The 8153-nt window shown below is 39.3% G+C and overlaps 2 long non-coding RNA genes across 2 annotated transcripts; both read left to right on the top strand.

Moving 5' to 3' along the window:
• Positions 1–357: 357 nt before the first annotated feature.
• On the top strand, positions 358–1627 carry LOC117266339 (uncharacterized). Its single transcript, XR_013492119.1, has 3 exons — positions 358–466; positions 1226–1362; positions 1478–1627. It is a non-coding gene; the product is annotated as an uncharacterized LOC117266339 (long non-coding RNA).
• Positions 1628–4262: 2635 nt separating this feature from the next.
• Positions 4263–5534, top strand: LOC117266340 (uncharacterized). The gene is made up of 3 exons (XR_004502486.2): positions 4263–4369; positions 5032–5168; positions 5276–5534. It is a non-coding gene; the product is annotated as an uncharacterized LOC117266340 (long non-coding RNA).
• Positions 5535–8153: the final 2619 nt, after the last annotated feature.

The following is an 8153-nucleotide window of genomic DNA, read 5'->3' as shown; positions in this document are numbered from 1 at the left end:
CCATTATTTACAACACAACAAGCAATCATCTATTTGCATGACAATTCTATGTAAGTCGTAGCAGTTGTACCAAAACTGGTGCACCTGGTCAGAGGTAGCAAAAGTGGAAGACGTATTCATTTTTTTCCCATTTTTCAATCTTAAATATTGTATTTGTTTTGTCTGTTATTTCAGAAAATCATATTCGGCGTTTTTACAATTAGGTTATTGGGTTATTACTTGTAGGTTTCCCAAACTAGTATAACTGGTGTGAAAGGGCACTTATGTCAGAGGAAAAGCAGGAAAGAGTACATTCCAGCATTGTTTTTTGACATTTTGTAGGAGAAAAGACAGAAAGAGGGGTGGGCGGTTTGAAAGAGGGTTTGTCAACTTGTATTTAAGAAGGTTTGTGTCCGTGCTCTCTTCACAAATCGTTCTCTGCCTCCATCTCAACCTCTCGACCTCCTGAAGTTGTCAAACAATTTCGGTAAGAAGAAATACCTGATACATAGCAATAAGGGGCACAAGATACATAAGTTAGTTTTTGGTTTGGTTTCTGTACTGTGTGGAGTGCTATGTCTGAATGGAATTAACATGTCATTTCATAGTAAGATTATAACTTTTTTAATTTGAATATTAAAGTAGTGACAGTCGCAGAATTGGTGAGAATTTGGTAAAAATAAGTCAACTTAGAGCTCTGGGGGAAAACCAGTTAGTAAGTAGACAGTGTGTAATAGTGCCGAGCCAAAGCCATTCAGAAGAAATAACCAGCAAAGTGAGTGGGAAGCAGCATCTAGATGCCTTGACTTGTTTAAGAAACTTTTAGAGATGCGCCTGTTACACCAAACTACCAACTTGCTTCTCTGTTGCACCACCCATACTTGATCATATCTGTTGTTTAAACCAGTGGTCACTAGAAATGTAGAATTTATGCCTGAGGGACTGAGAAAGATGACAAGGAAGCAAAAGAGAGATCAGAAGATCAGAAATTTAGCTTGTACTAAATATAAAAAAAAACCCAATCACTTTTTTTAATGAGAAAAATGCCGAAGTGTGTCGGACGGCAACATTTCTGATCTGAGCAAGCTGCTCATTCAAATCCTCCCAGTGTTTCAGCTGGACGATCCAAAGCAGTAGAGTCCAACCATAGAGTTTAAATTCAGCATTATTGCATTATCACAGCCATGTAAACTATATAAATAGATAAACACTGGAATACACAGTTGACAGTATTTTCTCATTTCAGCCAACATGTCACCGATCAAAGAGGCAATGGAACTCCTCAAAGCCACATTCAAGGACTACGCTGGACTGGATGGAGACAAAGAGACTTTGACCAAAGAAGAAATTCGTGCCCTGCTCCGCTGCGAGTTTACAGGGGGAGTGAGTACAAAAGATGTTACACTATTGCAACAGAGATCTGTGAACCTCTCTGACATGTGTTAAAATGCTTTACAGTCTATTTACAGCTCCTACTGTTTTGTGTTTATTTCTTTAGTCCACAACTGACGAAGATGTGGATGATCTCCTTCGCAAGTTGGATACTGACAAAGATGATGCTGTTACTTTCAGAGAGTTTGTCAAAATTGCAACAGACATGAAGCTGATGTACTATTAAGAATAAATGATTTACTTACTGTTGCTACTATCAAGGAGTATGTGTCTTTTGTAACAGCCCTTACTGTGATGTGAACTAGCATATTGTGTCCCCATACTGGGGTAGGTACTTGAAGTCCACATTTGCCAAATCATCAAGGTCTAATAATAATACTAATAAAACTAAGGTTACAATATTGTAACCTCTGTTCTATGTCACACAGGCTCCCCCCTCTACTCTTTGGGTACAGTGGGTGGAGCCAAATGAATAAACGCCCTGTTACAACATAAGATCGACCCAGCCACACTGATCCTGACCAGCTAAAGGTTAGCCCACCTACTTCTTTATAACCTAGTCCGCTACGGAGGAGAAGCTGGAAGCCCGCGCCAACCCAGGAATGCAAATGAATGTGCAAAACCATGGCCTAACCTTACAGTCGTTGAGAACTTGTAGTTCAAAGTATTAAAATGATCAGAAATGATCCACATGGACATAGTCAGGGTCACCCTCAACAAGGATCCATTGAAAGTTATTTAGAACCTATTTAAGATTTGTTTTAAATAAATATCTAATATAAGGAAATTATGGATATATTATAAGGTAATGTGAGCTGACTTTCCCAATTTAATTTTCTCATTAATTGTACAATATACTACCATTAAAATTTGACATGAACATAGTCAGAATCTATCTGAATAAGGATCTATATGAAGTTTCTAACAACCTATTATGGATTTCTTTGATAACTATCTAATATAAAGAAATGATGAAGTTATAAAAGTTTTTCGGCTGACTTTCCTTTTAAATTTCTGATAAACAGTAAAATTTCATGAAATTTGACATGGACGTAGTCAGGGTCACCCTGAACAAGGATCCACTGAAAGTTTCTTATAAACTTTTATAGACTTTTTGAATAAATATCTGTTATAAGGAAATTATTTATGTGTTATACGGTAATTTGCACTGACTTTCCCTTTGAGATCATTAACTGTGTAATAAAATCTCATTGAATTTGGCATGGACGTTGTCAGGATCACCCTCAACAAGGACCCATTGAAAGTTATTCATAATCTATTTAGGATTTTTTTTTTTTTAAATATCCAATATATGAAAACTATGAATATGTTATAACTAGTCCATACCCATTGAGTGCACAGTTGCCCATGTACAGTTTCACATGCTGTGTGTTTGGGATACAGGTCATAGGAAATTGCAGATTAAATAGTCAACTGAACCCATTAAGAAGAGCAATGTATTCAGACAGGGTTTATGTGAATTTGATAGTACGATTGCTTTATTGAAAGTACAGTAGTACTATTGCCAATAGTGGGATAGTTAGTTGGCTACAAGTGTACATTAGTAGGTGAGGTAGCATGTTGAAAGGCAGATAGTTAAAGTGTTTATATGTTGTATTGACTTAAAAGTGGGGTGCACTGGTAGTTCACATGGGAAAAGTGCGGCTAGGCCTTGTTGCAGCAGTGTGGGTTGGAATCCGGCCTTCGTTCTTTGCTGCATGTCTTCCTTGCTGTCTCTCCCATCCTTCCTGTTAGGCTTCACTGTCCTGTCAAATATAGGCAAAAAATGCATTACAGAAACAAACAAGTTTAGTAAAAATCAATATGGCAGTTTGGCCTAGATAAGAAATTAGCTCTCTAGCGCCCCCATTTTGTTTGATGGGGTCAATAATGGAGGGGTCCCCTCAGATTATGTGTGGTCATATGCCTACAAAGTTGCGTGGTGATCGGTGAAACCCTTGAGATGTTATACACCTTTATGTGATGAGCCACGCCCTCCGCAGTATTCATTGCCTTATAGAAGCTCAGTTTTAGTAAGTTTTCCAACTCTTGCCAAGAGGGAACTTTAGATATTGGTCCCTAGGTTGTGTTCACCGAGTTTCATGCAAATTGGTCAAACTTCCTAGGAAGACATCGATTTTAAGCGTTTTTCAAAAAATTCAAAATGGTGGAAAATCTATATAACTGGAAGTTATGGGTCCTTGAGGCAAATTTGTTCCTCATGAGGAGAGGCATCTCTGTGCAAAGTTTCATGTCGCTACGACATACGGGGCATGAGATATACCCATTCAAAGTTTTCAATTTCAATCGGTTGCTATAGCGTCCCCCTTTGGACGATTGATGTAATATTGCTTCATTCGCATCCTCCCATGACCCTCTACCACTGTGCCAAATTTCACATGGATTGACCAAGTCAGTGAAGAGAAAAACATGGAACAGACACACACACACACACACACACACACACAGAGTTTTCATCATTATATAGTAAGATGGTACTTAAGTAGATATATCTATACTGATTGGAATGTTTTGACGGTGATCTTGAAGTCATTGTCACTTTCCCTTAACCTAGAAAAACTTAAGATCTTTGACCCCCTCAGTGGAAGACTGTGGACGGCTATCTTAGGTGCTTGGTAGCAAAAGTGGAAGACATATTCATTTTCTTTTTTCATTTTTCAATCATAAATTTTGTATTTGTTTGGTCTGTTATTTCAGAAAATCATATTCAACGTTTTTACTATTAGGTTATTGGGTTATTACTTGTAGATTTTGCCAAACTAGTATAACTGGTGTGAAAGGGCACCTATGTCAGAGGAAAAGCAGGAAAGAGTACATTCCAGCATTGTTTTTTTGACATTTTGTAGGAGAACAGACAGAAAGAGGGGTGGGCACTTTGAAAGAGGGTTTGTCAACCTGTATTTAAAAAGGTTTGGGTCCATCCAACAAATCATTCTCTGCCTCCATCTCAACCTCTCAAAGTTATCATACAATTTCGGTAAGTGGAATTATGTTTAAATCCTCTTTAATTACAGCATTAATCATTTTGCATTTTTTTATCTAAATATTTGATACCTGATTTGGAGCAATAAGTGACAATGAGCTTCCCAATGTGGTTTGTGTACTGTGTGGACTGTTGGGTCTGAATATAACATGTCAATCTATAGTAAGATTATAACAGTTCTAATTGTAATGTACTGCTACATTCATGACAATTGTGGGAGTACAGTAAATCAAAGCAACCAAGAATTTTGGGGGAAAAAACAGTTAGTGAGGACAGTGTGCGACAGTGCCGAACCAAAGCCCCTCAGAACATTGTGTAAAGTGTGTGAAATGCTTTAAGATGCCTTGAATTGTGTAAGAAACTTTAAGAGACTGGACTGTCACACCCAACTACCAATTTGTTTCTCTGTTGCACCACCAATACTTGATCGTGTCTCTTGTTTCAACCAGTGGTCACTAGAACGGTATTATTTATTATTTATCTTAACTCATTTAACTCCTCCCTGTGTTTTAACTGGATGTTCCAAAGCGTAGAGTCCAACACGTGTATTTAAATTCAGCATGAAGCATTACCACATTACTGCATTATCACAGCCATGAAAATGAATGAATGAATAAATACACTGATCAACAATCAACACTATTTTCTCATTCCAGCAAACATGTCAAGAATCGAGCAGGCAATGTATGCCATTATAAGGACCTTTAATGAATACACTGGACCAGAAGGAGAATACATCGCTTTGACCAAGAAATGCTTTGCTAAACTGCTCCACACTGAGTTTCCTGAGGCAGTAAGTAGAAAAGCTGTAATTTGCAACAGAGAGCTGTGAATGCCTTTCTGACACTTGTTTCACGTTCTACAATCTACTTACAACTTCTACTGTTTTTCTTTCTTCAGGATAAAAACTCAGCTGAAGTGGACAGACTCTTCCACAAGCTGGATGAAGACGGCGACGGTTTAATTACTTTCGATGAGTTTGTGTCTATTATAACAGAAGTCCACATGCTGTCCCGTAAAAAATAAATGATTTGGCCACACTGGTGCAGAGCTGGATAACGATGGTGATGTGTTTCTTTCCAGGAGTATGTCTCTTTTGTAGTAGCGCTCACTGTGATGTGAACTAACAAATAAATAATTTGGCCACGTTGCCTCACAACTGTCTATCTTATTTAATTTGTACTGAATGAAAAACGGAGTGATCCAACTTGCCCACATCATATGACATGCATGTCAGTATTATATGTTCTTAGAATGAAAACACATACAGATTATTGTAGATGAGTAACTGTGTAGTGACTTAAAATGTGCTGACTGCTCACTGATTCTGAATGTCAGAAGTGACAAATTAACTAGTAACTACAGCTGTGAGATAAAAGCAGGGGCGTAAAAAGTTCATCCCTGTTGTGCAGCAACATTTTGGTCTCGTGACTTTTAAAAAAAACAGGGTTTTAGAGTTCTTTGCATTATATGAGAATAGTGAAGTGTTTAATTGTCCAGAAAACATCCAGTCTCAGGCCCTCAAATAATAATCCATATGGGTGGAGTGGTTCATATTGGTTTACAGACCAAACAGGGTGGAAAATGTGGAGCTAGGTTAGCCTTCACTCTGTGAGTGATCCAGATTTAACTAGCCAACCATCTACATATGAACAGAATTTTTTATGTCATATTTGAGCCCAGTGACGGACTCAGGATGTTTGAAGGGCAGGGGTGAAAAGGAAAAAAGGGCACCTACTGCATGACATGGGGACAAGAGGGCAGCCAAAAGGGCACATCTGCTCGTTTTGTTAATCAAGAAGGCAGCCAAAACCCCCAAATTCCACCAGATGCGTGTTGGTTGCGTCTGCGCTCCCGATACGTTTCAATTCTAGTCAATGTGTGTGCTTCCACCAGCTGCGGCTGTGCTGCGTTCCGGCTCCGTCACGCTATGCGGCGCTCCGGAGCCCTCCGCAACAGATACGCAGGACTTCTATTTTTGCCAGACGCCTGAGCACAACGCAGCAATTCAGCACAGAGCAGATCATGCGGGGCAGGAAGTTGTGCACAGAAGCAAAATAAAACATCCGGTATATTTTCAAAATAAAATGCACATTGTTCACAGCGGATCGTATTTCCCTTGAAAAAGTCCTAATGGGCAGAGGCAGGCCTGAAGTCAACAGGTCAGAGGTTTTAAGATGTCATTTCACCCCGTTGACACCATGGATGAAGAGATGTTAATCATGGAGGTGCACCGAGATGTCTTCCTACTACTCCTCTGGTTTTGCGGTTTTGTTTATAGAAAATACATCTTGTTATATCGTGCAATTATGCGTGAATTCGCGAGATCTCATAGGCCCTCGTGACTCCTGCTGTCCGGCGGAGCTGCACCGCTCTGCACAGGAAACGCTGCCGGTGGGTGTTGACGGATGGCGGAGCACGCAGCAGATAACCAGCGTCCGTCACTGGGCTCAAATATGACATAAAAAATTCTGTTCATATGTAGATGGTTGGCTAGTTAAATCTGGATCACTCACAGAGTGAAGGCTAACCTAGCTGTTCGGTCTGCAAACCAATATGAACCACTCCACCCATATGGATTATTATTTGAAGGCCTGAGACTGGATGTTTTCTGGACAATTAAACACGTCACTAACACATCCTCTCATTTTCGGAATGCGCAGCGTTTTCAACCAAGGCGGCACCAGGGGGGGCGGTCGGGGGGTTTGAGCCTGTTAGGGTGGAACTTTATAATTAATATGAAACAAAAACAGGGTCACACTAGTCCTGACCTTTGACCTTCAACCACCAAATTCCAATCCATTTATTCTGCAGTCTAAGAGGACGTCTTAGACTGCAGAATTAGACTGGCAAAACTGGTTTACCTGTATGAAAGGGCGCTGATTTCAGAGGAAAAGCAGGAAAGAGTACATTCCAGAATTCATTTTTGACATTTTATAGGAGAGAAGACAAAGAGAGGAGTGGAGGCTTTGAAAGAGTGATTGTCGACCTGTATTTAAAGGTGTTTGGGTCAATTAGTGACAAGGTATTTTGACAGCGCCCTCTCAAAGCCATTCTGAAGAAATAACCAGTAAAGTGAGTGGGAAGCACCCTCTAGATGCCTTGAATTGTTTGAGAAACAATTTTGGGGATTTGGCCCAGCTGCAGAAAATGTTCACATTATTTGACTAAAAAGGCGGAGGTTGATTAGGTTCATTATAATTTGGAATGAAGGGTTTGAATTATTGCATGTGATTACTATCAAATTCTAGGCTAGCAAGAGTAATGCAACAACAACAAATAAATAACCCTGTAGGGGGGTCCGGGGACATGCTCCCCCGGGAGAAAATTTTTGTATATATTTGATTTAAAGGCATCAATCTGGTGAATTCTGAGAGCCAAGTTATGATGGCAGAAAATGCCTAGATTTCAACATCTTTGTGCTTTTTATGTGTGAAAAATGTTCTATATTTACTGATAAAAACTCTAGTGGTGTGTTATGGTGAAGGGTTACACTTAAAATATGGCTAAGGATTAGTGGTTGAACATTTCAGTAATCTAAAGAAAAATGGCTAACGTACTGATCTGCCTCTGGAGGGCCAGTGTTTCCGCTATATGCAACTATATGACCGCCGCTACTGATTTTTTTTTTTCTTCTTCTTCTTCTTCTTCTTCTTCTTCTTAGCTCTTTAGAAACTATCGATATATTATTTGGCGCTACGGACGCATCATATCCAGGCTTATAGAACAGGTCTATACCTTGTCCTTTTATTAAACAAATTAAATGGCCTTATGTTAT

This window comes from Epinephelus lanceolatus, chromosome 10 (assembly GCF_041903045.1).
Source record: "Epinephelus lanceolatus isolate andai-2023 chromosome 10, ASM4190304v1, whole genome shotgun sequence".
Lineage (NCBI taxonomy): Eukaryota > Metazoa > Chordata > Actinopteri > Perciformes > Serranidae > Epinephelus > Epinephelus lanceolatus.
Note: the sequence above shows the minus strand (reverse complement) of the source record. Positions and strands in the feature narration are given on the sequence as shown.